Genomic DNA, 25,567 nt, shown 5'->3' with positions numbered 1-25,567 from the left:
ACCAAATAAAATCGATTCACAAGGCGAATTCAAAAAGCATTGATTGTTAATAAAGACTTGATGAAACCGAATTCACATGAACTCAGTCAAGGACATTTGGATGTACAAGTACTTTAAGCGTGTTAGGATGAACAAACGAAATGCTTCATTTCAGATTTCGATTTCGACTCAATGACTTTTGGTCTTAAAAACTATACTATCAGATCCTAGAAGGAACATCAATTTGGCATAAAGTCAAGCATGATGAATAGTAACTCAACCAAAGAAAACTTAAGTTTTACTTTGGGCTTTGGAAAAATTGATTTCGAAATATGAGTAGTGTTTGATTACGAATTTTGGATCTAAATGAATGAAATTAAATTTTGAACTTGTGTTTGGCTAGATCAATTTAACAAATATTTGGATCAAGAAAGGGATTGAAACAGATTAGATCCAATGAGTCAAGATGATCGAAAATGAAAAATGCAAAACACAAATTGAAATCATGGATGTTTTGGAATCCATTTGAGAATTTGAGATAACTTTTTGATGAATAGAGTTCCATTTTCAACGAATGAATCAAATTTAGAAGATCTTGGTTCTTTTGTTGGAACGAGAAAATCTCAAATTTTAACATTGTACCACCCACGATGCGTGATGTACAACTCGTTCTTCGTGTTCTCCGTGTTTTACAACGATCCAAGAACATCTTCATAAGAACCACCAACACTTTTAGGTTTTGACTTTAAAATCAATGCAACATTTGGAGATTGTTGCTTTGGAACCCAAAATTGCTTCATGGATTTCAGATTCATAACATTTGATGATTGTTGTGAGTAAACCCGCTTGTTCTTCCATTTAATCTTCTTGTTTTTCTTTCTCATCTTTTTCCATCTTGAATATTTGATTTCAAGAACACCTTCATTCTTGACAACTTCAACTTGACAAGTTTGAATCAAATCTTTTGGCTTTTGATACTGGCGAATTTCTTGGATTACCGGCTTTCGATAAGGAATCATTCCTTCAAAGAAATCACAAGAACAAAAAATATCATCGGTTTAAACTCCAATATAGAAAAAAACATTTTCATCTTCATGAGAATCAACTTAAACTCCTTTTATTGAACTTCAAGAACATCAAGAACATGATGAACATCATCAAGACCATGTTCTTGAGCTTCACGACAATCCGCATAATATTCAAGTTTATTTCTTCCATATTTAAATTCAGAAAGAGGAATTCCTTTTATGACTTCACCTTCTTTCTTATCTCTTCGCCTCTCTTGATATGTTGTAATCAATCCATCAAACAAATCTTTGTTTTGATAAATTGGATGATTAATTAATTCTTCAACCTTATTCTTTTCTCGTTTTGAAATGAGTGCCTCTTCACTTTTCAATCCAACAGTCAAGAAATAAAGAAGAGTTTTAAAGGTGTATTCGCCTAGAAAATCTTCATTATGTATCAACCATTTCTCTATAATTGCTTCTTCCATTTCGAATCAAACAATATGAACTTGGGTTTTCTAGAGAAAGAAAGTAACACAAACAAGTATTCTAGAGAGAGAAAATTGAAATGTAGATCAAACCAAGGAAAATACGATTTCTAGAATACAAAACACTCTCTACACAAAAGATCAAAAGCAATTGAAGACTCAACAAATCTATAATGCCATCATGGATCAATTCTTGATCAAATCAAGAACACCCGCTCTCATACCAATTATAGTGGTGTTAATTATGATGGCATGTGCGGAATTAGAAAGATCCAGTGAATCATCATACAAATCAAGAACACATGGAGTGAATAAATCTTTTAAGCTCCCATTAGTCTGCACGACACTCCACATCCAAGCATGACTTTGCACCCTATAAATAGGAAGTGAGTGACTCCCATTATATAAGAACTTGTAAGGAACATTTGGAGAGAATTAGTTTAAGAGAGAGAATTATTGCAAATCCATTTGTACTCTTTTTAACCAAACTAATGAGAGTTTCAACCAGATTTATTTACTCCATGTGTTCATGATTTACATGATGATTCACTAGATCTTTCTTATTCTACATTTCTCATCATCATCAACACCACTACAGTTGCTATCAGAGCAGGTGTGCTTGATTTGATTAAGAATTGATCCATGATGACATTGTTGATTTGGTGATTCTTCAACGTGTTTTGATCTTCGTGTTTTAGAGAATTTTGGATTCTAGAAATCGAATTCCTCATAGGTTCTATTCATAATTCGATTTTCCTCACTAGAATTCAAGTGATTTTTGCTTTCTCTTTCTAGAAAACCCATTCAAATCACTTTCTCTCTCAAGAAAAACTTAGATCTTATCGATTGATCAAATATGGTAAACTTGCCGTATGATTCTTGGGTTGTGATCGTTGAAGATGTCAGATACAAAGTCAACGGAAATCAATTTTATGGATTATTGTTAAGTAGGTTGATTTCATGGGGTAATAAGGTTTCTTATGGAGGTTTGAAGGATGATCATGGAATATTGATATTTCAACCACTTTGTAATATTTAATGGTTGACTAAAATTGCGTTGTCCATATTACTATGTAGTAGAAATCAAAAGGAAGGAGAATAAGAAATGAATTTCTCTAATTGAAAACCCAAATGATCTTCTTGCTCTTAAGTTTGTTGAAGTTCAAGACTATTGAGTTCAATGTGATGTTCTTGAAGTTCTTGACAAGAAGATTCAAGTTGATTCTCATGAAGATGAAAAAGTTTTTGCTCGATTGGAGTTCAAACTGATGATATTTTGTGTTCTTGTGATTTGTTTGAATGAATGATTCCTTATCGAAAGCCGTTAATCCAAGAAATTCACAAGTATCAATCTGCAAAAGATTTGATACAAACTTGCAAAATTTAAGTTGTCAAGAATGAAGTAGTTCTTGAAATTAAATCTTCAAGATGAAAAAACATGAGAAAGAAAAAGAAGAAGAATATTAAACGGAAGAACAAGCGGGTTTACTCACAAAAATCATTAAATGTTGTTGTGAATCCGAAATCCATGAAGCAAATTTGAGTTCCAAAGCAACAATCTCCAAGTGTTGCATTGAATTTGAAGTCAAAACCCAAAAGTGTTGATAATTCTTATGAATATGTTCTTGGATCATTAAGGAACACGAAGAACACGAAGAACGAGTTGTAGAACACGCATCGTGGGTGGTATAATGTTCAAATTATAAATTTTCTCGTTCCATCAAAAGAACCAAGATCTTCTCAATTTGATTCGTTCATTTCAAATGGAACTTGGATTGTCAAAAAAGGTATCTCAAATAGTCAAATGGATTCCCAAACGTCAATGATTTTGATTCGTGCTTTTCGTTTTTCATTTTTGATCGATTTGCCTCATTGGATTGAATCCGTTCCCACCCCCATTGATTGATCCAAATTATTTTATTTTAGATCAAAATCAAATCAAAACCATAATCATAATCTCATGATTTTATTTAAATTCATTTTTATTGTACAATTTTGAAATGTTAATGTATATTCGAAATTAAAATGAGTTCCTTACTGTTCATTATTCTTCGAGCCCAAATCGTGATCATACAATTCGTCAATCATTGAACCCAAAATGTGTTTAATCCATTACAATTGTCTGAGTCCAGTATGTTGGAGTGGTTAATTCATTAACCATGTCGTTGATTTCGTTCTTACAACACACACATTTCGTACTTGTACCATCGAATCATCATCTTCATAATCAATTGTTCTTGAGTTATTAATATCGTTTTCTCATTTTTTTTTCTTCCCGATTGATGTTAATGGTTATCTAAAAATGGGATTCAATTTCATATGATTTGACACATGATGAAATCGATTTTATACAAGTTCAAGTGAAGAAATCGTCAAATTGGTTCTTGATTTTAATGAACTTGTACAAAGAACACATGAATGTGATGAAGAACAAATCGAATAGTGTGTTTGATCTGAAATTTCTTTGAAAAGTTTTCAATTATTGTTTTTCGATTGACGAATTTGAAAAGTCAAACTATAAACTCAAAATTGTTTTTGTGCATTCATTCAATGTGCGACGGATTTGGTTTGGAATTGAGAATCAAACTCTTAAACTTTGAATCGAGAATCAAAAGTCGATTGGTATTACTTCATGTTGGTTCGAAATTGTGTTGATATTGATTTTGGAGTCGATAATTCGGTCTTCACATATAGTATAATCGATTTTGGGGCTCCCTATAATGGAAAACAAAGGACGAATCATGAATGGATTTTGGAAGTCAATGTTTAAAGCCATGGTTTACAGTCGAATGGTTGTAAGTTGATGTGCGGAGGGTCGAAGAGTCTGAGTTTGTTTTTGATGATCGATGGTTTTGATGGCGAGTGGTTGGTTTCGAAATGGGAAGGTTGTTTTGTTGGGTTTTGAGCACTGTAACACTCCTATGGTGCACATGCAACCGTAAATGCTTTGGATCTATGTTTTCTCTAATTATACCTGCATTTTCAATTTTTCCAAAGCATTCTCCCTAGCTAGCATACAATTGAAGCTATACAATATAAACTTAGTTTGGATCCTTACCTCTTGAGTAGGATAGAGTTCTTGACCTTTGAAAGCTTGAGCACCCCAAGTGTGATGCCTCTAATGGTTCACAACCACCAAATGAATGAGGAGGCTTTAGATAAAAGGTTATTTAGCACAAAATCAACTTCACTCTCTTAGAATGTATGTGGATGCCGGGTTTAGCTCTAGGGGTGAGTATTTATAATATGGCAAATGCTAGGGTTACACTTTCTAAACCCTAATGACCTTTCATATACATAGGCTCCATAGGTTAACCTCCATGGACCATCCATGTATTATCTCAATGGTTTTGCCCATCCTAAATAACTATGGATTATTAGCCTATATTATAAGAATGATTGATTTACACAATCAATCCCCACATATTTAATTAGTCTCTTTTGATCACAAAATTAATTCCAAACTAATTCTTGACCAACACTAATTAAATAATAATGATTTCTCAATTAATATATTATACTTATAATGTATTAATAAATCACAGATAACCTTATTCTCAAAAGTCCATCCTATCAAATTGCACTGATGAAGGCAACCCAAAAGGACCATGCTACAATCGGGTCAAGTACATCACAGTTATAGTTATGGGCTTAGATACCAAATCCAACATGTTTGAGATCATTCACATCAATAGTTTATGGTTGGATGTAGTTCGATGTGTACCTAGTGATTTTGATTTATGATGTGAAATTGCATTTTAGATTTAAGTGTAGAAATCAAATTGCTTAAGGTCGAATTGTATGGATAAATCGAACTCGTTTTGGAATACAAGAATTGATTTTGATAACGAAGGATCGGTATTGTGAAATCAATTGCGGTTGTCGATTGATGATGGTCGACGTCTTTGGAATCGATAGTTTGGTGGATTGATGGTCCTTTATTGAGTTTCGAAGGCATGATTGTTGAAAAGTGAAAGGTTGGAGTCGATTATAAATTTCAATGGATATATTCTTGATAACGAAGGATGATTTTGGTTGAGAAAGTAATAATCAAGATTTGATTTTGGGACGACCCGTAATAGCAAAGCGGTGGTTAAGACACTGAATAATCAAGAAGCTATTCAACGACTCGAATGGCTTCATTTTTTATTTCCCTCTTACTAATTAAGAAGTCGCTTGATTGACGAGTTCTTGAAATTAAAAGTGAAGCATGTTGGGTTTCGTTGCATGGGTAACGAATTGGGGAAGAAAACACGATTTTCGAATTTGGTCCCTAATCTTTTAAAGAAGTGGCAGAAAAGGTCCAACTTCGACTTTAGAGTAAAATTTTATGAAAAATGAAAATATTTCTCATTTAGTCCGTGCAATTTCGAAATGTTGGCCGAAATTACCTAACTTCGAAATTGCGCTAACAATGCTGAGAAATTGAAGAATTTACAAGTTCAATCCCTACAGTTTGTGCGAATTTACACTTTATGCCCGGTTTCGCAAATGGGGGAGTGATTTGCATCTTAAGCAATTTGGTGCAATGGGTCCCAACATAATTCAAAAGTGACATTTTTAACCCAGATTTTGGAAAATCTTGCTACTCTCACCCAAAAGTGGAAAAAATTTCAAGGCTTTTTTGTAATTGTTTTTTCATGCAAGTTTTTCGGTGGTTCATTTTTGGCACACATGAAGGGGGAGTTATGTGAAGATTAATCCTCGGGGGCATCTAACACTTAATAGGTTTTATAATTATTTTTTATTATAAAAAGGGGGAGAATGAAAAGTGGGTATTTGAAGCTTCTCGGGTTTTTCGGGTATTCATTTGCGGATTTGAAGATTGGTGTTACTTCGAGGGGGAGTTTGGTCTTGATCGCGTGAGCTTGTTGGATGTCGAAGACATGATATCCAATGCTAACTTTGGGGGGGGGGGAATGTTAAGGTGCAAAGTCACTCTTGGATGTGGAGTGTTAGTGCTTACCCTCTTGTATGTGTAAATGGGTTGAGTCTTTCCTATAAATAGGAAGTGAGTGACTCCCATTATGTAAGAACTTGTAAGAAACATTTGGAGAGCATTAGTTTATAGAGAAAATTATTGCAAAACTGTAACATACACGTTTTGAAATCGTGTTTTATAATGAAGAATATTGTGAAATACTATGTGAATTTGAGTATTGAATTCTAACAGATAGTTTTTACTAGAAATGAAGTAAAAGTATGTTTAGAATCACTCAGAAAATATTGGAAGTCTTATGAGATTCCAATTAAAAGCCAAATAGTGAAATTTAGCGAAAATATAAAATTTGAAATAAGTAAAATTTTATTATTGAAAGTTGTAGATAATCTCGTTAGAAACATTTAGGCGAAAACCTCATCGAAATCCGAGTTATAACACAGAAGTTATGACCAATCGAAGATCGGCGACAAAACCGGCACGACGCCGAATGACGTAAAAAGTGAGTTTTTTATAAACTAATTTTTAGACTTAGTAATCTAAATGAAAGTCGTAGTATTCGTTAAACCGAGAAGTTCGATAAAAAGAATGCCAAAATCTGACTTCGTATGAGGAAGTTATGATTTTTCTAAGTTTCAGCGTAGCAGTAGACAGCTAAAAACTCGAATTTTAGATCGTGTATATTTAGGCGACACAACCTAAACGAGAATCGATGATCTCGTCAATAGTAGTACAACGGTAAAAATTCTGACGAAAATGGATGTCGGATAAAGAAGTTATGAATTTTTAACGGATTTTCCTGTCCCGGTCTGTTAAAAATAATAATATTAAAATTAAAGTCAAAATTAGCCGAAGAAGTCTAAAGGAAAGTTGTAGAGCATAATTTTAGCTACGTGTCCATATAAAGAAAGTAAAAAATGGAGCTCATATACGAAAGTTATGGATTTTAGAAGATTTGGGCTCAATTTCCGAGAAATTCGCATGGATAAGCCTTATCTGGAACCAGCCACATCACCTCGCATGAACAGTAGCCGCGTGTCGTGCACCTGTCGCCATCCGATTGGACCGAATTTTGGTGTGGTAAGCTTCCAACGCGCCTTCCGATGCCACCGAGCAGCTTCGCTGCTGACTCCCTTCTTGGCCGACTTCGGATTCCACCCTATAAAAGGGATGCCAATGAGACCTTCCGACTAATTTCAAGAAATTGCCATTTTTATCCCCTCTTTATATATTTTGACTATTTCTATATCCCCCAAAGCCCCAGTATTGTTTTTAAAGCCCAGAATACGTCCCAAAGTACCCGGAGAGCCCGAAAAATTTATCTTTTCGGTTTTCAAGCTCTACCTTCGTAGAGCCCAGTTTTCAATAAAGCTCCCGGTTTTCAACATAGAAAGTCATATTTAAAGCCGAAGTGCTGCCCAAATTACTATTTTGACCCCGATTAATTCAAGGTGAGTTCAATATATAGGAACAATTGTATGTTATGTATTATATGTAGTATGTGCTTTTTAGTATTATTATTCCGGGTTATTTTCCCGTGTTATTTTATTCGCTATTCTTATAGCAAAAGTAATACCTTTGACCATGTGATCAGTGAAAGGACTTAGATTCACATTGGTACTGGTACGCAGCCTCTAGTCATGTAGCGCATGTCTCCGTAAGAGAATGAATTCTATTCTATCATATTGGCAAATGGTTAGACAGGGCTATAAGCCTGAAATCTACCAAGATGTTAATCAAAAATCTTATGTCTTTTGTGCCATTTGGGCCGAAGCTTAATTGATGTATATCAAGTATGGAAATTGTTATGTCTCATTGATTGTATACCTTTGAATCAAGTCGTTGATTGATATGGAAAGTTTAACACATGATTCACATATGCTTTTGTTGTTCCTTATTTCTCTTTGCTTATGCAATATTGATGTATATATATATATATGGCATAACGTTACATTGTATCTATTATTGAACTCACTAAGCGTCACCGCTTACCCTATTAATGTTTAACAATTACAGGAGATAAGTAATTAGTATGATCGTATACTGTTCGAGGATTTAGAATAGTTTGTAATTGTACTTTTGTACTTCAGTTTAGGTTTGTATAAATTACAATATCCTGGGTAGTTATGTAATATATATAACACTTTGTAATAGTCGGTTTGTATCCAGTAGTTTGTAACCTCTTAATCAATGTAAAATATTGTTTTTTTATAAATATGCAAGTAGCATGTTTTGGAGTAACTAGATTGTCAAGTATGAAAGTTTGGGTCTTTCAGAAATACGAAAGTTAGGGTCTTTCACAAACCCACTTGTACTCTTTCTAACAAGACTAATGAGAGCCTAAACCAAATTTATTTACTCCATGTGTTCATGACTTGCATGAAGGCGAAAATAAAGTAACCAAAAAGTTAAAATGGTTATTGTAATTGGAAAATACGCAACCTAATGATCCCAAAAATAAAAACGTCATGAAATTCTAACTCTGATAGGAAGAGTTATGATTTTATGACAAACAGAAACCAAGCATGTTAATGATGCTATTGACGTCAAAAATAGCAAAAAGAGAACAGTTAAGTTTCGGCTAACAAGACAAAAAGGAAATTTGTAGTAAAGCATGAGATAAGAACTTGGGAAGGAAGAAGGTGAAAATGGAAGTCATGTGAAGGAGATATGATTTTTACATAATATATAACTTGTGCTTTAAAAAATAAAAGTTAAAATTAGAAGATGCAACCTAAAGGAAAGTTGTAGTTCTAGGAAAGAGATACACAAATATATAAAGAGAGTATGAAACAAAGTTCATATAAAGAAAATATGAACTTTTTAAAAGGATTTAATGGTGCATGCCATGCCTGTCATGCACATATGACCCCCAGATTCGTCAGAGATTTGGAAACGTGGACAACCAACAGGGTGACATGTGGCAAGATTTTGATGGGCCACGAAGCAAGTGCATGTCGTGCAGGAGAGTGCCCGGTGCGCACCATCATTATAAATAGAGGTGTTTGATTCCTATTTTTTGATCTCAAACCAACCTCCAAACTCTCTCTCTCTCTCTCTCTCTCTCTCTCTCTATATATATATATATATATATATATATATATATATATATATATATATATATATATATACACACTTCAATACCCTCTCGGTGGCAATAAACTCCAGTTGCAACGGTTCGGGTGCTTCTCAATATGCTAATAGAGTGAGTTCACGACCCTTATTTTACTATTTAAAATGTTTTTAGGGGGGGGGGGGGGGATACATGCTCAACAAATAATTTTATGAAAATATTTTTTTTATAAATATTATGTCATTTTAAAACAAGCTAGATGTCTTAGGATAGTATAACTATAGATACTATTTCTAGATTTAAGCTATGATCTTTGTCTAAAGGATATTATGCCCAATAATCTGGGAGTAGGTATTACCTAGATGTTATAATGACCAAATCCCTAGGAAACCTTAGTACCTAGAAGTTATGCTAGACAAGATTTACGATATGCATTTTACATAATTGTTACACTGACCAAATATCCTGTTAAAATAGCAATAATTAGGTTATATATAGGGGTAATTATAATAAAGATCAAAGATAAAAGCTTGGGGTTAATGTCTTAGTGAGTTAGTTATTCATTCAAAAGCCTTGATAAATTTGGCATATCCCGAATACCTACAATCGTTAATCTTGCGAGATCTAGGAGGTTATGTATAGATCTATACGGGGTCTTGACAACCCCACCTACGATTGCTAACAACAATCCCGACAGGATACCTTCCATATAAGTTACTATTCGACGTCCGATGAAGCATCGTGATTAGGGATATGTTTACGGTCGTAGCGTCAATTATAGGGGCTCACATTAATACATTAAGAATTACCTTAGAGCTTATTTTACCATTAGGGACACCTTGTATTGTAAATAAAATATGTTAGGATCGTTACAAATCCTTAAAAGATAGTAACTAGGGTTAACAAAAGATAATCCTAATTAAATTACGTTAGGATCGTTAGATATCTTTAAAAGATGGTAATTTAAGATTAATAAAAGATACGCTAAAAGATAGAAGGTTAGGCAAATAAATAAGAAATTTTTTCACAAAAAGAGAATTATTTTTAAAGGTATTCAAAAATAAAAACTCATGCACTCACCAGCATTATGTTGACTTTCAAAATGCGTGTATTCTCAGGTTAATAGAATCGGTGCTTTTTATACCATCACATTGTTCGGTGTTTCCACCAAAGGTCGGACATGGGGTGGGACAAAAGTGTAAACAACAACCCAAAGTACAATGTCTAAAATAGAACAAAAAAGTACATTGTTGTATGGAGAAAAACATAACTGCGACTTAGGTTCTCCCACTAATTTATCCAAGGCATGCAACAAGGGGCACCACCCACTGACACTACTGCAATGTGGTCAATGGTTGATGGTGGCATCCATGGCCGGCGGCTATGGAAATCGACATTAGTGGTGATGTTTTTGGTGAAATTGAACCATAAGAAAGGAGGAAAAAAGAAGTGTATTAAAGGATTACTTCATTTGAGATTACGACACTACAAGTCTCACAACTCGTCCTCCTTAACTGATCAATCTATCTTCACCTGTACCTTTTTATCCCGCTCATGTCGTTGCTCCTATCCCTCTTCTATTCTCTCGGTCGTAAGCATAAAAACATGCACACACCTCATCTTCCTATTTTTTCCTTGGGCTCTAAGGGTTTTTTTTATTGTTTATTTGCATTATTCAATTATATAAGGTTGGGCATGGTAAACAAGAATGTAATATGCCCTAATTCTCCTCAAAACCATGCTCCATATTTGAAATTTACAATTTGCACCCTTAACTTTACATAATAACATTGTTAAACCTTAAAACAAATATCTTTGCAATCACAAGGTTTCTAAGTTGACAATTGTTGCTCCTCTTCTAGAAAAGAAATACAAAACCTTGTATTACCCAATTCTTATTAATTATAAAAAATTATTTAGGTTATTAGGTTGCATCTGTCATCTTAAAATAAAATAACAAAAAACGTGGTGTTACGTCGGTTACATTTCAACACTACTTATCATCCACAGACGAACGATCAGATCGAGTGGACTATTCAGACATTGGAGGACATGCTGAAGGCATGTATTCTTCATTTTGGTGGGAGTTGGGATTCATATATTCCTTTAAATAGAGTTCTCCTAAAACAACAATTATCATTCTAGTATCGATATGCCTCTCTTCGAGTTTTTTTATAGAAGCAATTGTTAGACCTTGATTTGTTGGGGTGAGGTCAGTCAGAGGTTATGGGGAGTACTGAGGTTGTACTCAAGACTACTGAGTTGATATAACAAGTACACGGAAGACTGCAGACCGCTGAGAAGACTATAGACCACGTAGAGTCCACATAAGAGCTATACAGATCAGCATCGGTCTGATCTTGAGTTTTAGGTTGGTGACTTCATTGTTTTGAAGGTGTCACCATCGAAGGGTGTGATCTGATTCTAGAGGTGATGAAATTTGTGCCCTAGGTTTATTGGGCCATTCAAAGTGGTTGCTCGAGTAGGCAACGCTGCCTACCAGTTGGATCCACCCAAGGGGCTTAGCTAGATCCAAAACTTTTCGTATTTATCAGCTATGAAAGTGTTTAGCAGATGATTTCATAGTGGTGCCATAGGATTATATTTGGGTGAACGAGTGCTTGAACTATGTGGAGAGACCGATTGAAATCTTAGATAGGAAGACGAAAACATTGTGCAACAAGGTAGTAAGATTGGTGAAGGTGCAATGGCAACACCAGAAAGGTTCCGAGTGGACTTAGGAACTTGAGGAGGATAAGTGCAAGCACTATTTAGAGATTTTTTTTCCAGCGGATCTCAAGGAAGAAATCTAATTCAAGTTTCGGACAATTATAACATTCATATTCTCGATACATAATTTATTTTGGCTTTTTTTTTTCTACTTAATTCGCTGAAATCTGAAAAATAAGGATTTAAGGTGGGGGCATCGGGGTGCCACATATGTGGCGTGTTACAACTATCCCATGATTTGATCCTTTTAGTAGGATTTTAGGGATTTAAAATGGTCATTAACCCCAAGGGTTTGATGATCATCATCCTCTATCACCCGTAGAACGATCCTTGAGAAACCATAACCTCCTTTCTCTTGTTATTGAGAATTTTAGTGGTTTCTATGCATATTTCTCCCATTTTAGTGAAGCTTGAAGATCAAGAAGTTTCCTTTTATGTCAAGTAAGGTTGTTCCAAGAGTAGATCTGACAACTCACTCCATTTTCTGGACCATTTTGTAATGTCCCAAAAATTAGAAAGAGATTTTCCACTTTTAAAATAAAATAACAAATTAAGAATTTGCCTCAAAAACTATTGAGTAACATTTTTTGGTTAAAACCATACATTATCGTAGTTAAATTTACAAAACCGCAGAAAGAAACATCTTCGATGTGTATGTATAGTTCGGCCGAGCTTTTCTCACGTATGATCTGCAAAATGTTTAATCCACAATTGTAAGAATAAAGCTTAGTGATTTACCTCATATACCACATATTCCATCATACATACAATTCATACACACAAAGTGTTCGGCTCTAGTGCCGATCAACCAAATCTCTTATCTATATAAACATATGTAATAATCGTACATAAAATAACGAGTCTTCTCCAACCTCAGGTGAATGCTATGGGCGAAATCGTAGTATTACGGTAAAATCTTTCCATGAGCCAAATCATGGTCTTTTCTTGCAATGCCACGGGTCATGTCTCAGTCTTACATACAAGTAGCAGGGACCAGATCCTAGTATTTCATACAACTGCCAAAGTCCAAATCCAGGTATTTCATATAACTACCATGAACTAGATCTTGGTCTTCCGTACCATACATAAAGTCATACATAGACAAGATCAAATACACAATCAAATAGGTGACCCACCTGAGGGCGAACAATTAGACAAGAATATCACAATCAGGCATTAGACCAAGAGTTCTCAGGCTATCCAACTTAAACCACATAGAACCCAATATATCATTCCCACCTAACCATGTAAGACGTAATAGATACTAGCATATTCATATCCTTAGAAACTATCCTTCCCTAGTTACCCTTATATTGACCACTGCTCAGTGATTTCTTTGTTATTCAGACGTACATAATTACGAAGACCGGCCAAACCCAGCTAAACATAAGTCCTAATAGTATCATACGATAAATAGGAAAAATCCTACCAGTCTAGCAAACAAAGACACCAAGTGTTCTAGAAGTACGTTTATCCTACCATGCAAAGGATATATAATGAGATACATGGCATAGTGAGAAAATCAAATGAACTAAAGAACCGAAGAAGCACAACAACCCTTTCACATATTACATTGCTCAAACCTATGAACCGACTAACACCAAAAGAGATTTGATCCTAAATCACAAAGCAAAATCCTCTAAGTTTGATCCCTAGGTCAAACTGGTAAAAATTCAATGGTCAACGGTAAAAAAAAGTCAATGGTCAACCAAGACAACAGCCACTACGATGTGGAGACCTGTTGGCCATCTCGTTGGCATGCAGGAACAAAACTGTTGAGCGTCTGAGCACCTTGATGTCGTGGCTAGCTCTTGCCCACATCGTGGTTTTTGGCAGAATGCTAAAATCTTCATTAAGTACTTAATCCATACAGATCTAAAATAATAACTTCTTATCTACTTCCTTACAACGACTTAACGGATAATCTTCCAACTATATCCATTAAGCCTCCATTCTAAAGCTAACTCTTTAATCCTAATTCAAACAAGTACCAAATGGGGTCAAAACTTGTCCATGGACACAAGGTGATATCAACATGACTCCTTTTCCCATTATAAGACACATATTTACCCTAAAGGAGCTATACCAAGCTCTTGATTTCCTAAAAATCCAACAACATCCATGCAAGGAACCAAAACCATCCAAATATGATCTCAAACTTGAATCTAGAAGAATAAGTAGGAATGTATTAGCTTTATACATTCAAGATGAACCTCTCATTTACCCAAGCTTCACCAAAATCATAAGAATAAGCTCTAAATCAAACGCTCAATCAAGCATGGAGGCTAGTGTTGTATTTGAAAGAGTTGGAGGTAGAAGAGCATACCCTAAACCTTGATTTTAGGTGTTAAAATATTGAAGCAACCCTAAAAATCATGGGTTTTGGCTACAAAGCCACCATGTCATGAAAAGCGTATTGTGACATCTTGGTGCTCATTAGGATTACGTATTCCATAAAACTTACACCACATCATGGTCATCCATGTACCATGTCGTAGCAAAGGGTTTTTCCAAAAAAAAACCATCTTTGATCTCATTAAGTCTTTAGTTGATCCATCCTGGAAAACTAGTGTTACAAAGCTCCCCAACTAAAATTAGATCTTGTCGTCAAAATCTTTCCTTACAACTGTCTCTTAAAACACCCTTTGAACCCCTTGTGAGTTTTCCAAATCCTGGAAAACTAGTGTTACAAATCTCCCCAACTAAAACACCCTCTGAATGTTGCGGGCCAAATCATAGTCTTACCATACTTCTAGCCTATTTCAGCCATGTAATTGGTACAAGTCAAATCATATTCTTACAACAATTCCATAATTATCATGGTCTCCCCCATGGTCTTTAACACAAACCTACAAGGATAGCAAGAAGCTGACATGAGAGGGACCCCTAGTCTGCTAGATCCTTTTAGGTGTTTGGGTCATGCTTTGAACCCCAATGCCTTAATCATATATGATCAAGAAGAGAGGAACTCACACAACCCTCGACCTGAGCCTATACACTAACCTAAGCTTATATCATTGTCAATGCTTCAAACCTTCAGACGAGATAACCTTGAACCCACAACATCTTTTTCCAAGATCACAACTGACTGTAGAACATAATTTGTTACATATGATTCAATTCAAATAACAACCAAAACCAGATGTCCCCTTAATCTTGAATATGAAACTCTGGGATGACATGCGCTCAATATTTCCATTTGATGAGTGATTCTCTCCCACTTATATTGGCTAAACTCTGACAACTTCATAACCATTCGAATTTCTGGGTCAATATAATAAATTGACTAAATGGTTGCTAACAACCATGTCTGACATTACCAAACCTAAAGGAATCTAAAAAACTTAAGAGCTCCAACATCTAAGTACAACCAAACAACAACAACAATCCCGACCATACATAATCATTCAAAATAGAATCATAATTGATTAAGACATTACCGTTTGACAGATCATTCAAGATCACAACTAAAACAACATAATCATAGAATGGAATGGGACTGACAAAACCAACGAATGCTACCCTCAATCGTACTTAAGAACTGACAACTCAAATCTTTTCCATGGGGACTCCAGTTTTCCCAAGCCTTCCATCCGGTAGCTACCAAGCTAAAAGTGTCGAATCCAAAACCACACCATCTGCTCTAAGAGGAAAATTGACCTTAACATGATTTGGCAGACTGCGAAAGAAACACACCTTCGATTCTTTCTGATTACTGTTCTATCTGTAGTATCCTACCTGACGGTATATGAAACATCCGAAAACTGGAATGTGACAAACTCCCTAATAAGTCCGACCATACCTCTAGTAAATTCCACTGGTCTCTCGATCTCCTTACCGAATGCTCGTCAGTTGGGCCTTCTTGGTTATTACTACATGTGCATGAACCTGATCATGCCTCCTCTTCTGGTGATGGTTCTTCAACTCCAAAACTCATTCCCTGGCCGCCTCCACCAAACTGGAAAGAGTCTAATCACTTGAGATACACACATGCTCCTAGATCTCTGTCCTTAACATGTCATGGTAGCAAGTCATCTGCATCTCCTCTGTCACCGAATTTGTAGTCTGCTTTAGCATTAGATACTCCGGAGCCAATTGCTTAACCTCAATCGTCTACACAAATTCTCTCTTGAACCTGGAGAAAAAATCTTCCCATGCCATATACTTGACCACATCAGGTACAAGGCCCTGAATAACCATGCACCACCAATCTCTAGCTTTGTCTCGCAGAATACATGTCGCAAAACTAACCTTGGCCTCCGCCGAGCAGAGGCTCGCAAGAAAGGCATTATCCATGTTTGTAATCCAACACATGCTGATGATAAGTTCCTTTCCCCAAAGAACCGAGGAACTATAAAAGCATCTAACTAAATGAAGGAAACCTCCCCGGTCCTAATTCCTTCGGCCTCCTAATCAGCTTGAAGAATCCTAAGCTGTTTGTCCATCACGAAAATCAACTCCTTCCTGATAGAGCTGATCAAGATAGGGAAATCCTATCTAATGAATCTTGAAATCTATACCTTTATGATGTTGTAGACATCCCTCTCACTCATACTTTCATTCCCAACATGAAAGGTCGCCATCCTCAAACACCCCCTGACCCAAGTATATATCAAGTGCTTTCGGTAGTATGGTCCTAACTCCACACCTATCCATACTGGTTCCAAGGACTATTTCAAGATTCCAAAATCACTTCGCATCACTCCACCAAACTCCTCACACACATGTATATGTCTATATATATGCCTAATACTACACTTCCTAGACTCTCCTTTTAGGATTCTTCCTTTCCCACTCACTCCCATATTGCTACAAATATCTACCCGTACCGCGGGTTGTCTCGTCCATGCAAGTTATACAAAACACAAGGTTAAATAGAATGTACAATACGTGATTCTACCCTACAACCACAATGTGACAACCCGGAATTTCCATTATGTACAAACAATATCACTTCAATAGAAGTTATATCAGTCACAGTAAACTTTCAAAATTTTCCGTATAAGTTTGAGTAGTTCAGGGTTTACACTTCAGGAAATATTAGGAGAGTGGATGCACTAGGGTTTTGTGCAACACTGTTATTCCAACACTCTATTATATTAGAGATCATTTCAGGAATAAAATATTTTCTGCCAAAAATCTCAGGACTATAAATAGAATTCTGAAACAATTTCATTCATTATTTACATTTACAACTAGAGAAAAGTCATTTTCTCTCTCATGGATCTTCGGGTTGTTATCCCAAATCGTGAGTACCTCTCTCTAGTAGTTTTATATAGCTTATAATGTGCTCATAACATAGATTACATAGCTAAACAACTAGATTTAGGAGTTTACTCCCCAAGGTGTTCTTGGGCGGTAAACTCCCGAAACGATGCCTAGCCTTTCCCCCGTCATATGTTACTACCTTAGGCTTGTATATAGGTGTAATTGGGACAAGAAAACAACAAAGAAACACCAAAGATTGGGTGTTCACGGCCCAAGAAGATCTTGGACCGTGAACTCCAAAAACTTGAACCAAAGTGGGATTTTAACACTCCTAAAGCTTTGAACAATTACCTAGTTTTACACCTACATAAATCAAGGACTTTAAAACATAAAAAACCCCTTTTTTTGAGAGTTTATGGCCCTATGATTTTGCTTGGGCCATGAACATCAAATTATGGCACCAAAGTGTGCCTAAAGTCTTCATTTGCTTTAGGTAAAAGTATAGAACCTATCCTACATGTGTAAGAGACTTGAAAGCATCAAAAACACCCATTCCATGTGAGTTTACGGAAGTAAACTCCAAAGGAATTAGCCTTGGGGCCGTAAACTCCTCAAAGGAGGTTATTAGTGCCCTAAACCCTTCCAAGAATTAAACCACCAAGTTGGAATACATCTAAGGATCATTTAGAACCTCAAAACATCAAAGGACATTAAGCCTAGGAGTTCACGGCTGTAAACTCAAGAGTTTACGACCGTAAACTCCTTGTGTGGAGTTATATGGAGAGTAAACTCAAGTATGGGGTCCTTTGGAACCCTAAACCTATTTGCCTTGTCCCACAACAACTTAGATGCAATCCTTAGGGCTTATAACACTTATATAAGGTGTTTATTATGTTCTAGGATGTCTTAACTTTCTCAATTAGTAATTTAAGACTAATTGAGTACATATATGTGTGATTATATGTTCATTAGGATCGTAGTGTGTGTACAAGTCCTCACTTGACACCTAACAATCCTACACCATTCAGTTCATCCAAACCACCATCTACAGGTGAGTTCGTACCCCTAAATGAATATTTTAAATGTTTTTAAATTCTTTAATTGGGGGGGGGGGAATACAAGTAGAAAACAGCATGTTATTAAATCACTCATATGTATTTTATAACTGTGTTTTCATCCAGCAGATTTCACATACTACAAAATGTGATGCATGAAATAGTTTTCTATCTTAAAATACCTTAGTAACAAAAGTATTAGTTTTCAAATGTTTATTAACATGACATCAAGTCACTCTTAATTATTATTCAAAACTCTTAGATATCTTGCAAAACCATTACCTTTACCTTCTTGAAAAACCAATTACCTTCCAGTTAATTATCATAGGGATAGTTAAAAGAAACAAAACATTATTCCTATTACAAGGAATCACACAAGAGTCAGTTCATTCATGAGTCTGTATACATGAGTACATTTACATATGATTCCATGATACATGAGTACGTTTACATATGCTTACATGATACATGAATATGCTTACATGAATACATTACATGAGTACCTTTACGTAGATACGTTACCTGTGTATATTTACATGAATACTTGTATCTCAAATTGCGAGGATGATTTATTAGTACATTCTATGTAAATCTTCTTGCCTATCCTTAGTACCTCGGGACATCTAGACGGGACCCTATCCCTAGTACCTCGGGATATCTAGACGGGACCCTATCCCTAGTACCTCGGGATATATGGACGAGACTAACCATTCCGGAACCCAGGTCTTAGCACCAGTGGGTGATGAACATCTACGGATGCCTAAGGTTAATACTTATACTAGGTAGATCGATTTCAGGACTAACCCTCCCTCCACCCTGTTGCCGCTACAGAGGATGAGTGGACAATCTTCGGATGTTCATTAGGTTATACCTTTCGCTTATTGCGATGTTGTGTTAGTCCTAGTACCCAGTGACAACACTTACATTAGTACTTTTTCTGGACAATCTTCAGATGTTCATTAGGTTATACTTTTCGCTTGATGCGATGTTGTGTTACTCCTAGTACCTAGTGATAACACTTACATTAGTACATTTTCCTATTTACTTTATTTTGTGATACATTCACATAAACGAGGAGTTAGACTAAGTACTTTTAGTACTAGTCAATAGAAAGGAAAAGCTATCATTTTTACTTACAAAAACATTCGGGTCTTAGTAGAAGACTACATTTCATACTAGTAGTAAATAAGGGATTTCTTAGGGTTTTTCATACTTATATCAACTGTCTTGCTTAAAGGTTTTACATGACTTTCATAACAGTTTTTCAAAACAAGACAAGGACACTTAAATACTTATGAATTCACCAGCTTTAAGCTGATACTCACTTTCAAAATAACTTGTATTCTCAGGTCACTAGTAGACAGGTACGATGGCCAGGTTTTGAGAAGACGGAGCATAGACAAGTCTCGTCTTTTATTTTGATTGTATATTTTTGGTGTCTTATTATAATGAAAGAACACACATGTATTAGATCTTTACTTATAATGAAATGGATGATGTTGTTGCTTATTTACTACTTTACACTATTGTGATACTGTACATGATGTCCTCCACCCCGGAACGTTTCTGTGACATCCCCAAAATCACGGCCAGAAAAGACCGGTTTGTTTATGCTTTGTTTAAAAATTAGAGTTACATTTTAAATGAAAGTGTTGCGGAATTTGTCCCAAAACAAAATATGATAAAGATTTATCAAAAGCATTTCCGTAGAAATGTATTTCATTAAAAGACTTGGGATGTCATGTTCGTACAGATCAAAAGCATAAACAGTACAATATAAGCCTTACTACATTATTTCATATCTACAGGCCTATATCCGTAATCCCTCGTCCAAAACATCACATCTATGCTCATGCGCCACTACCTGTAATACATAAAACTGAGTGGGTCAGGCTTGGGAGCCTGGTGAGCACATAGGGTTTTCAACCCACAATAAATAAGTTTATTAATTTCATCAATCAACAATAACCCGATTACCCATTCCCGTTATCCTCACTTTACGTCCCTAAACACCTATCATAAGGGACCTAGCCTAAGGATCATCATCGGGACGGACACTACTGCTAAGGGGATTCCTCAGCAATAAATGTCCTAAAGGCAACCATGTGGGGGATGGAGTACACCGGTGAACACATCGTTCACAAACACCTACAGGTTGCGAGCCTGCTAGTGTTGCACTGGACTGTCTAGAAGAGTCTGTGGTCGTCATCCATACTCCGCTAGATGACAGAAACAACAACATCAACATCGAGGCCTCTCATCATTTTATCACACATCAGCTATTACATATACCCATGTTTTACCCCAACACTTTCGTAGATATAAAATACATATACAGTTTAAATCATTGAAAACATATATAACAATGTTCATCCAGCATAGATAGCAAGTATTCAGATAATATGCACACATAGCACGTAATTTATATAAAATACTTCATATCTATGTGTAAGCTGAAAGTAACTATGCACTCACCTGATTAGGTGGTGACTCAGCACTCGGACAGCGCTTCGATACTCTCAAAACGATATTCCTTCGATAAAACCTAGTATCGATACCACTAGGGTTTAGTTTAACGATAACCGCGACAAATTAATTAGTCCGAGTATTATTAAGCGTTAATAATACTCGATATAACTCATAATAATAGCCCAAATAATTATTTTAAGGACCTACTAACATTACTATAATTATTTGAAAGCTATATTAAAAATTGCGTAAGCGTAGCACACTTACAGCGAATTTTATCGAGAACCGGGACTTGATTGGAGCAACGTTTCGAAACCGAAAAACTCCTTTTTCTCGGGACTCCGGGAGCCTCGGGGCTTCCCTAGGGTGCTAAGGGGCTTAACTAGGGTTTAGAGGTGTTTTGGGGTTGTAGAGAGAGAAAGAAGTTAGAGAGAGAAGTGAAAAAGGTGTGAAAAATGATGAAGTCTCGGCCTCCTTTTATAGTCCTGCGAGGCCTCGGTACGTTGGGCGTACCTCGGACCTACGCGGGGCATAACCATCGGATAAGGGCGCCACCTCGGTCCAGCTGGCTTGCACTCCGGAAGAGATAAGGGCGAGGGTACGCGGGGCGTACTGGCTTCGGACGCGGAGCGTACAGCGAGGGCAGGTGTCATCATCCGAAGCGCGTTCCTTCATCAGCGATGGGCGGCCCAGATGCAGCCACGTCATCAGCCTCGCAACAGACTTCGCATTTTCATACTTCAACTTTAAAAATTCGTAACTTTCGCGTACAACCTTTGTTTTCGACGTTCTTTATATCCACGCGAAGGTGGGAACGTACTCTACAACTTTCGTTTAGACTCCGTCGGCTAATTTTGGCTCGATTTTAAATTTTATATTATTAACGGGCCGGGACACGATTGGTCCGTTAAATCCTCATAACTTCTTCATCCGACATCCGTTTTCACCCATCTTTTTCTCGTTACGCTACCCTTAACGAATCTTCTATTCTCGTTCAGGTCGTGTCGGCTAAAAACCGCTCGATCTAATATTCGAATTTCGGGCTGTACACTGCTATTCTGAAACTTCGAAAAATCATAACTTCTTCATACGAAGTCAGATTTGGGCGTTCTTTTTATCGATGTTCTTATTTTAACATATTCTACGACTTTCGTTTAGATCGCTAAGGCTAAATCTCGCTCTATCGTAAATTCACTATTTACGCTTCCCGGTGCCGTGCCGGTTTTACCGTAAAACTTCGACGGGTCATAACTTCTTCGTTATAACTCGGATTTCGGCATTCTTTATATGTACGGAAACCTTGAGACATATTCTACAACTTTATGTAGAGATATAGGGATTATCTTATACTTTAATTTTGACGCTTATTTTTATTATTTATTAATTATACATTTATAATTAAATTATAAGCACATAAATACACATAATTCACATAATACTCAAATATTTCATCTTTATTACTTCAAAAAGAGTTACAAGAGTTGACCTAGACTATTACATTGACAAAAATGCTTAGCCCTGAAACCCGGGCGTTACAATTCTCTCCCCTTTAGGATGATTCCGTCCCGGAATCATGCATCAGCAAACAGATGTGGATAGCGACTCATCATGTCATCCTCTGTTTCCCAAGTGAGATTCGGCCCATTCGAATGTTTCCATCGGACTAGCACCAAGTCGACCATCTTGCGTCGTAACTTCTTAGTCTTACGGTCAACAATTGCCTCAGGCTCTTCGATCAGCCTTTTATTCTCATCCATCCTTAACTCTGAGATTGGAATTATGTCGGGAACATCTCCCGTGAATTTCCTCAAATAACAGACATGGAAAGTGTTATGAATACCATTGAGTTCTTCGGGCAATTCCAGCTTGTAAGCTTGGTTCCCAATCTTCTGAAGAACTTTGACCGGTCCAATAAACCTTGGACTCAACTTTCCTCGTTTCCCAAATCGTATAAGTCCCTTCCACGGTGAGACTTTAAGCAAAATGGAATCCCTAAGTTCGAAAGTTATCGGTCGTCTTTTCTTGTCAGCATAGCTCTTCTGAGGATCCTGAGCTGCTAACATTCTTTCCCTAATCACCTTCAACTTCTCGGCAGTCTCATGGACTATCTCGGGGCCCATAAACTGCTTCTCTCCGGCTTCAAGCCAACAAGACGGCGTACGACACTTTTGTCCATACAAGGCTTGGTAAGGTGCCATCTTGATGCTCGAGTGAAAACTATTGTTGTAGGAGAATTCTACCAGAGGTAAGTGCTCGTCCCAATTTCCTTGGAATTCGAGGGTACATGCTCTCAGCATATCTTCCAGTGTCTGAATCGTTCTTTCGCTTTGGCCATCAGTTTGCGGATGGTAAGCAGTACTCAAACATAACTTTGTACCCAACTCCTCTTGTAGACTCCTCCAAAACCTTGACGTGAAACGACTATCACGATCTGATACAATCGTAAGAGGAACACCGTGAAGTCTTACAATTTCCTTCACGTAAGCATTTGCGAGCTTATCCATAGACCACTTCTCGTTGGCTGCTATGAAGTGTGCACTCTTGGTGAAACGATCCATGACTACCCAAATCATCTCGTGACCGTTCTTCGTCCTGGGCAGTTTAGTCTCAAAATCCATGGTGATGTCTTCCCATTTACCCATGGGTACAGGTAAAGGTTCTAAACTCCCATACGGTTTCTGATGTTGTGCCTTAACCCTCGCACATGTTACGCACTCGGCCACATACTTCGCAACATCGAGCTTCATCGTCGGCCACCAGTAGTAGGGTTTTAGGTCCCTATACATTTTAGTGCTACCGGGATGAATCGAGTACATGGTCTTGTGTGCTTCTTCCATCAGAAGATCTCTTATTCCTCCCGTCTTAGGTACCCAAATTCGATCTTGGAATACCTTCAGTCCTCGACTGTTTGTACCGAACACTAACGTTCTTCCCAAACGTTCTTCCTTTCGGTCATTTTTCTCTAAAGCTTCTTCTTGAGCTTTCCTGATACTTTCGACAATCGTTGAAACGACTTCAATTCTTAACGCTCTTGGCCTTTTCCTTTCCAGATTGACTTTCCGACTGAGAGCATCAGCAACAATATTTGCTTTACCTGGGTGGTAAAGTATCTCACAGTCGTAGTCCTTGAGAAGTTCTAGCCAGCGTCGTTGCCTCATGTTCAACTCCTTCTGATTAAAGAGATACTGGAGACTCTTATGATCAGTGAAGAGCTTGCACTTCGTGCCGTAGAGGTAATGCCTCCATATCTTTAAGGCAAAAACTACCGCTGCCAACTCCAGATCATGAGTGGGGTAGTTCTTTTCGTGTTCTTTCAATTGTCGAGATGCGTATGCGATCACCTTTTCTCTTTGGGTCAAAACACAACCCAACCCGACTCCAGATGCATCATTGTAAACTGCGAAGTCTTCAACTCCATCGGGTAGAGAAAGTATCGGTGCTTCGCATAACTTCTTCTTTAGCTTCTCGAACGCCTCTTCGTGTTTCTCACTCCATGTATATGTGGCTCCTTTATGAGTCAAAGCTGTTAATGGAGCAGCTATCGAAGTAAAGCCTTGGATAAATCGTCGATAATATCCGACTAATCCTAGAAAGCTTCGAATCTCTGTGGGACTCTTTGGACGTTCCCACTTCATTACAGCCTCGATCTTTGCGAGGTCAACCATTATTCCCTCCTGGTTAACAACATGACCCAAGAATTGGACTTCCCATATCCAAAAGTCGCATTTGGAGAACTTTGCAAAAAGCTTCTCCTTCTTCAACACTTCTAATACTTCCCGTAGATGCTTGCCATGCTCCTCTTGGCTTTTCGAGTAGATGAGAATGTCGTCGATGAACACTATCACATATTTATCGAGGAATGGTTTACAAACCCTATTCATCAAATCCATGAATGATGCGGGAGCATTGGTTAGTCCGAATGACATAACCAAGAACTCGTAGTGTCCATATCTTGTTCTGAATGCAGTCTTTTCAATATCCTGCTCCCTCACCTTCAGCTGATGATATCCTGACCTAAGATCGATCTTTGAGAAGTAGCTCGAACCTTGCAGCTGATCGAATAGGTCATCAATCCTCGGCAATGGATACTTGTTCTTCACCGTTGCCTTATTCAGCTCTCGGTAGTCTATGCACATCCTCATGCTTCCGTCCTTCTTCTTTACGAATAACACCGGAGCTCCCCAGGGTGATGAACTAGGTCGAATAAAACCGTTGTCCAACAGCTCCTGAAGTTGCGTCATGAGCTCCTTCATCTCCGTCGGTGCTAATCGGTAAGGTGCCTTTGCTATTGGTGTTGTTCCTGGTAACAAGTCTATACGAAACTCCACTTGTCTATCAGGTGGTAATCCGGGAAGATCTTCGGGAAAGACTTCCGGATAATCACACACAACCAGTATATTCTGCACCTCTTTCTTCTCCTTCTTGGCATCGATTACGAATGCCAAGTATGATGCACATCCCTTTGACAAACATTTCCTGGCTTTCATCAGGGAGATGATTCCAGAATTCACTCTGCATTTGTCCCCGTACACCATAAATGATTCTTTTCCGGGTGGGTTTACCTTTACTATCTTCTTTCGGCATTGAATCTCAGCATCGTTAGCGCTAAGCCAATCCAT

This window comes from Lactuca sativa, chromosome 6 (assembly GCF_002870075.4).
Source record: "Lactuca sativa cultivar Salinas chromosome 6, Lsat_Salinas_v11, whole genome shotgun sequence".
Lineage (NCBI taxonomy): Eukaryota > Viridiplantae > Streptophyta > Magnoliopsida > Asterales > Asteraceae > Lactuca > Lactuca sativa.
Note: the sequence above shows the minus strand (reverse complement) of the source record.